Raw genomic sequence first — 8057 nt, 5'->3', positions numbered from 1 at the left:
CTTTTTTTTTTTAAAGTTCCGACTTTAAATAGCTGTAGGGGTATTACATTGTCTGCCATTACTTGGAGAAAAAAAAATGGGCGGAGCTCTGACACCACGGCTCATTTACTCTTCGCCCCCAAGGTCTAGGAATAGTTTTCCAAGCTGCCGTGTTACAGTAACTTGTTTTTTTGTTTTTTTCTGGGTGCATCTGAATTCCAAAGGGGAGTAATCCACATCAAATATTTATTATTGAATTTTGAGCTCTGTCTGGAGGTCTCCTTTAACACGGATGTAGCCCCTCCCATGCATTTTACCCAACCTTCCTCTAGGTGCTGACTGCTAGGTATGCAAACCTAGAAAAAAAAAGAATATTAATTTGTACAAAAATGCAAAATTCTAACCTTTTTAAAGTATGTATATCATTGAAATAACTTTTTTTTTCTGTTAAGAAAAATCTTTATGTTGTGTTTTTGTATAATGTTTAATAACTCCACCCCCCTTCCCGGTCTCCCGTTCACCCTGTACATAGCATTATATATGCAGGATTGACAGTATTAGCCGGTCAGGAAAACGGGGACGATAAAGTGAAAACAAATAATGTCTGCAGAGTTTTTATATATATTCAGAAAAAAGATATATATGGACTTGCTGTAGTTTGTGTGTAGACGGAGGAGTCCAAACGCGTATTTTTCGAGGTACGGTATACCGCTCTCCTTGTTAGAAGGGGATTCTTGTATATCAATTGTCCTGTTGGCAATTAAAGGCTTACCATTGGTAGAAATTAGTCGTTGATGTAACAAGGTCACATCCCGGGTTAGTTACGAAATTCAGAGGTTTGAATTGGAAAAGCTGCCCGGGTCGTGTTGGAGGAGGCAAACGCGTCACCGACCATAAGCAGCCAATTGGTTCACCAGAAACCAAACGGTTCCTCGATGGTTCCGAGACAACTCGGAAATGGTGAAGTGAAAGGCCACCTTGAGGTGAAGACGGGAACTTGATGGTCAATAAAACGTAGCCGAACTCCGACCCAAACTTTTTTTTTTTTCCCTTTTAAGATTAGGATGGACTTCGGGAAAGTCAGTGCAACTCTGTTGGGGGAGATTGCAGCAGGACAAGAAGTGAGAACGGTAATCACCGGGACAGGAAAACGCACAGTGTACAGGTCCAAGAGTGAATAAAAGTGTCAGAATCTGTGTCACAAAAACCATCCAACATGTTTCGGGGGACAGGCTGCTCCCCCCGTCATCAGGGCTGGGAATATTGTATGTAATAAGACCTGGACTCAAATAGGTGAACAACATGTTTTGAAAGTTTGTTGTAAACTTAAATAAAACATTTAAATTGAAACAAAATGTAACTTCTATTAAAAAGTCCGTCTCTGGATCCTTTAGTAATTAGAAGCAGATAGGAGTTGCAGCACATCCCTAGAAAGTGTTTTGTGGCAGCCTGGAGAAACGTCTAATTCTTTCTCATGGCAGGAAGTGAAGGGAAATCTCTCCAAAGGGGATGAAGACTATAAAAAGAACCTAAAAGGGGTTCTTCTCCATCTCCTCTACTCTGCCCAACTCTAAAGGAAAAGTTCTGCCGGGACTTGGCCTTTAAGGACTGCCGAGTGAGACACATTTATGAAGTGGAATTTATTAGAAAAATATGACCAAAATGTACCATTGCGACTCCCCGAGTGGGTCTGCTGTGCAGATGTCTCCTAGAACAGGGAGGAATGAAGAATCTGTGATGTGAAATACGGAGGTGCCCTGGCTTATATACACAGAGGCTGCTCTGGGGGAATCAGTGGGCATTTACTGGTATGGCTATGTCAGCAAGGCCTGAGGGGGAATATTGGTGCAGAGGGCAACGGTGTGATAATGCACAACAGCCAACCGCAGATTGCTTTGAAGCTCATTTTTGTTAGGTCAACATGGGCCACCAAAACCTCATTCTATAGAGTGCTAGTGAAATCCATGGATTGGGGTCCTTAATGATTCACTACCTTAGAAAGGAACGTCAAAGCTTTTCAGATCTGGAGGAATGGAGGACTTTAGCAGTGCAGAAAATTCCAGGCAAGAAGTAAACTCCAAAAGTGTCATCAATGGCAGACAGTCCCATTCAGATTCTCTTTAAATCTGGCCATGCTCTGTTAGAATTTTGGCCGATTCCTGAGAATCACATGAAAGTCTAACCATGGGTGGCCCCGATGGCACCACTTGGGCCATCTCAGCTACAGTCACTCTTTGGGTATTCGGGTAGCACCTCACAAACAACAGCTGGCACCTAACGTCAGAGGTTTGTTGTCAGTGGAGCTGGTGCCTAAAATAGAATCCTGCTGGCTCCTGAATTCCATATGAATTTGTCCATCCCTGGTGTATGGCCATTTTTACTGTCCTACAGTTTGAGGCTGGAATCTCTTGTCATTCATATGCAACCTCCCACCATCAGATCATGGCAGTGACTCCTTTCTTTCTGAGCCACAACATTAAAGTGGTCATACACAAGCAGATACTCTCCCAAGGGCAGAAGTTATCTGACAGTCCTGAAGTGACCCATCTCCAGTTCCGGGACAGTCCTCCCCTGACAGATTCTGCCTCCATAAAAATGTGAGGGACCAGGACTGGTCAATTTTCTAATGAAGAAACTATTTTTGACAGAAGACAAATTCCTTTGCAGGCCTTGAAAATAAGCCGGGCACATCTCATCGGGGGTTTAACCTCCAGCAAGTCATTACGAGGCCCTAATCCCTCCACCCAGAACTTCTATAACCTCATAGCAAACACTGAAGAATTCTTAACTCTTTCTTAGTACGCGGTCAGGTGACCGTACTCCATGTTTATACGTAATATACATATTGTAGCTCTCGGTCTACATACACTAACCCATACAGCGCCCGAAAAGGCCAAATATGCCTGTAGGTATGTCTTTGAATATTAAAAAGCGTGGGTACCCATTAGCTTTATCTGGAGTGCGTATCGGATGTGGCACGGTGATCTCTCTCCACCGTCCCAGTCTCAAAAGTCAGAGGACTGCGACTTCCACGCATGGATTCCTCTTTGTGATGGACGGCAACCTTGAGCTGTGCCCTCCACACATCCTCTGAATAGCGTACGGTGCCAGCAGCCCTTCAAAACTGGCAGATGTAAAAACGCATCTTGACGATTCCCTGCGCTTGTACCGCAGCGTCGGCGCTAACTCCCAATGAACCAAGATGGCTGCTCCCTCATTCGTAACGGCTCAGATCGGCCCTCCAGTCTCGTTGGCCGCAAGAAGCAGGTGCAGGATGGAACAGTCCCAAAATACACACACCCGAGGGGTGACACAGAGCAAGATTTTACACGGGCCACCAGCCTAAATATAACCAGCTATTAAAATATCTGCGTTCCATACTTCCTATTTCACGTGTAAACAGAAGAAATTAATTCCCGTTCGCGGCAGAGATCGGGGCAGAGGTAATTGGCGTTTGTCTTGGCAGCCGTACAGGACGCAGTGTTTGGTGTGGCGGGGTCAGGATGTGTGATCATTTCTGGAATAACCTCTTGTACCTTTTTTTCATGACATGAATAAGAAGAAAAGCATTAAAGGGGTATGATCAGAGGGGCGCACAGTTTCCTCCGCACAGGAAGCGGAGTGACAGATAATTAGCGCAGGTAGCGGTTTCGCCTCCACGGCGGGGTCAGGCCGCGTCTCCTCTTACAGTAAAAAGCCGGTCCGCATGTCCTGGAAAGGACTCTCGTACTCTTCCCGCTCTCCTCAGTCTCTGTTTACTCCGGTTCATTTAACAGGATTACCCCGCGGTGCATCCGCTCCGCCCGAGGTCAGGAGGTAAACACAGCTCATGACACCTTTCAGAAGCGCACCCGCACCACGGGGGGTTTTTTTTTCTTTCGGTGAAGCCGTAAATTTCTACCTTTTAATTGAAGTTGTTTTGGCCGAGAGCTACAAACGATGTTTTGGAGTTTTTTTTGCTCCTTTAACTGACAAATACGACAACTTGTTTTCCACTGAAATAACAGTTATTTGCCAATTACGGGATTAGGTGCCGGGGAAGACGGAACGCTGTTAACCCTAAATTACCAAGGAGCTTCAAGACGCTTTTCCTGGAGAGTTTTACCATCAAAACGGGCGCAAACCTTCGCAGCCTGTCAGCCGACAAAAACCGATAGGGATCAACTGGGCCGCTGCCGACTTGGTCAAGTCACTTTACGCTTTCTTATCACCAGGAGCAGGCAAACGCCGGCCCTCCAGCTGTGTTGCAACTATACATCCAACGAGCCAGTGCAAGACCGGCATGACCCAGGAACAGATGCATGATGGGATTTGAAGCTTCGGCACTTCTGAAGGGCCGGAGTTCACCTTGTCCCTGCTTTATACCTTTAATAGCACTTGCCTGCGTTGTGGCTGCCCCACCAACCTACAGGAAGCACCTAATGATGAGCGTACCCTCTTCTTCAGAACCTGAGCCCATTGAAATTAAGGCCCATTCCTTCCCCCCGGGGTCCAAGTCAGAACGCCGGTGCAAGATGGCTGAAGTCTTGCCCAGAAGCCTGCCGGGTCTAGCTGCAACTAAATCCGATTGCATTGCACTGAGTGGACTTGTCAGCTTTAGCACAAGCGCAGTGTTTCCTGGACCAGTTCCCCAATGGTTCTTACTTGCACTTTAAGGGCCCCTGAAACGCTAAAAGGGCCAAAGATGTGCATAAAAGTTTGACAACTCCCAAAATCTTGTTTCTTGATGAGTGTCTATGAAACGGATCCAATAAGAGCGCTAAGCATCTGCGTGCTGGTTGTTGTAGGTTACGTAGGGCCTAGATTGGTACCTACGGCATTGTAGCAGTACCAATCCAACTCAGAACAGACGCGAGCACAATAAAAAGTCTACATAAAATAATGCATGAGGCCAGCAAGTCAACAATAATAATGCATAAGGCCAGCAAGTCAATAATAATAATAATGCATGAGGCCAGCAAGTCAACAATAATAATAATGCACAAGGCCAGCAAGTCAATAATAATAATGCATGAGGCCAGCAAGTCAACAATAATAATGCATAAGGCCAGCAAGTCAATAATAATAATGTACAAGGCCAGCAAGTCAATAATAATAATGCACAAGGCCAGCAAGTCAATAATAATAATGCACAAGGCCAGCAAGTCAATAATAATGCATAAGGCCAGCAAGTCAATAATAATGCACAAGGCCAGCAAGTCAATAATAATGCATAAGGCCAGCAAGTCAATAATAATGCACAAGGCCAGCAAGTCAATAATAATAAGGCACAAGGCCAGCAAGTCAATAATAATAATGCACAAGGCCAGCAAGTCAATAATAATGCACAAGGCCAGCAAGTCAATAATAATGCATAAGGCCAGCAAGTCAATAATAATGCACAAGGCCAGCAAGTCAATAATAATGTACAAGGCCAGCAAGTCAATAATAATAATGCACAAGGCCAGCAAGTCAATAATAATAATGCACAAGGCCAGCAAGTCAATAATAATAATGCACAAGGCCAGCAAGAATAGCTGTGCCTGTGCCTGTAGAGCTCCATGATTGCAGGTGGGAGGTTTGGGAAGGAGTCGGGAGTGAGAAGGGGTTAAGCCGTGGAAGTGTGACATATCCCGCCGGGCGCTCGGCACTAATATTGACATATATGAGCTCAGCTGGCACGAGCACCTCGCAGTGTAAAAACAAACGGTGAAAAGCCGGCAGGTGTCCGGATTGGGGATCTGGGAGGCGGGAGGGGAAAGTTGTGTGTTTGCTCAGCGCCTGTCACTTCATAGTAGACGTGTAAGGCCGCGCTTTGTGGCAGGATCACAGATGAAGTATACGAGCGTTGGCCGTGGGCACCTGTCCCTTTCACCTCGCTGATGCAGAAGGGATTGGCAGCGCCCCCTACAGTGCCGAACCCGTCACTGCGCCATCGTCCCGATTACAACTCCGGCCACGCTCAATATCAGTAACATATCACGACGCAACGCAATGTGCGTTTGCTCTTTTGAATGCGAGCTGCAGCAATACCCAACCAGTGAGCCCCATTGAGCTGCTGGTGGACAGTCCCTGCTTTGTGCCTCAGCACTGTGTGTACGGGTCAGAGGCGGGCCTTACTTTTGTTGCGTTCCTCTATATCAGAGAACGGGGGGCGGGGGGAGGTGGAGTCATATTTTGCCTGGAGTTCTGAAGATATGAATGATCCGATAGTGGATCTGGCGCAGGCGGGTGAGATCGGGTTGCATGGCCACATAGCCCGACAACCCCCTGCCACAGCAGCCTCTAGAAGTGCCCCCGGCATGGCGGGAATCTACACAGCGCCAATCCCTCCCTAGTATCCATCATCAAATGACACAGATTCATTATTCTCACCTTCTCCATCGTCTCTTCCATGCGCAAGCCGCCATCTTTCTTTTCACACTCCCAGAATGCCGTTTTCCTGCTGGAGGTGAAAGAAAATCAGGTTAATTATGGTTAGGCGTGGGCGATGTAATGCGATAATAGGATTGTCTGCTGCTCTGTGTTGTATAAGATACATTTAGTTCCCTCGTATTACCTACTGATGCTGCCAATCAACTTTCTATAGCATGGTGACAACGCTTTACCACTTTGCTGCTACTGGCCTCCAGCGTGTCACCCTTGAAACCCGCCCCACCCTTGCCCTTTACTGTAACTGCAGTGCATGCTGGGACTTGTAGCGATGATGCTACAGTACCTTGATAGAGATGGAAGAGACGGCCATAGCTCCACATTTACTGCAATAGTACGAGGTGACAGTAATAGGATTTTTGTACTCACCATGAAACCATTTTCTTGGAGTCCATGGAGGGAGCCAGGAAGTCTTTGCTAGTGTTCTGCGCTCCTGTAGACATCAGTATAACCCAAAGTTGACTGACTTCCTGTGTCACTCAATAAATAACAGGATTTTTTTTTTTTTTTAAATGTAACTATTGCAATTTTGTCCTATCACGTCGTACATTGTGGAATGACCAGAGAGCCCTTCCGGACTGAAATGGCTTCCTCTGATATCACTGCACACTGTGAGCGCCTAGAAGCTGCAGCAAGTCAGATAGAGCTCCGCCTCATTTCCTGGCTGGAGGACGTCCAGCATCATCTCGTGTATGACTGTTCATGGCCCCGCCCCTTTCATTCATTGGATCTCCGTTATCTCAATCATGGAGGCTCAGCATCAGATGTGGGTGCTACCTAGGGCGGTCTGCATGCAAATACATTCTGCTTAGGAACGCCCACTTCTTCATCATTTTGATATTTGCATAACCCCGCCCAAGAGCCAGCCCACTGCTTGCATCAGGGCTGAGGGCTCTTGAGAGCTGTACTAAGAGAGGGTGCTGTGATGTGTTCAGGAAGCTATGTACAGCACGCTGCCGGCCCCTCCCACCAGCCATGTACAGCACCCTGCCGGCCCCTCCCACCAGCCATGTACAGCACCCTGCCGGCCCCTCCCACCAGCTGTGTTCTGCCTGCATTGCAGAGAGAACCACAGAGCCCCGGTGATGAGATCACTGGGCCTTAGGTAAGGTATGTAATAAAAACAAAAAGTTTTTATTGAAGAACTTCATTAGCCAGTTGATTTTGGGGGGAAAACTGAGAATATAAGCAGATTAAACTTCATCTTTAACCCTTCCGTACCCTGTAACTGAAAAGAAAAAGGGGATTGGCTAGACATAGACATAGAAGTAGGAGCGGAGGAGTCTGGGAAGATCCCATGTTCTTGTCTGAACACAGAACTGATTCCCATTGTACCTTTCCTGCCGCAATGTCCCAAACACTATAAACAATGGCCGCTGACACGTCCCAAATATCAATGATGACAGGGAAATGGACGCCGCCAAATACCGGCCCAGCCAGAGCAATGATTGGGACTTTGTACCCATCTCCTGGCGGATGTCTTTTTGTCTCGCCTTCCGATGTCTCCGAGATTCATTTCCTTGTTTACAGAATGTTTTTATTTTGGATTTGTAAACGGGTTCTAATAGCCGTGATCTCTACAAGTCTATTGTAATGTCTCTGCCCTCTTCAACACCTCCTATAGCATGTGCCCAGTCTCTGACCATCAGCTGCTCCCATTTACCTCC

Source organism: Nanorana parkeri, unplaced genomic scaffold (assembly GCF_000935625.1).
Source record: "Nanorana parkeri isolate BGI_ZX_2015 unplaced genomic scaffold, ASM93562v1 scaffold1169, whole genome shotgun sequence".
NCBI classification, from domain to species: Eukaryota; Metazoa; Chordata; class Amphibia; order Anura; family Dicroglossidae; genus Nanorana; species Nanorana parkeri.
This window is presented reverse-complemented; position numbering follows the sequence as displayed.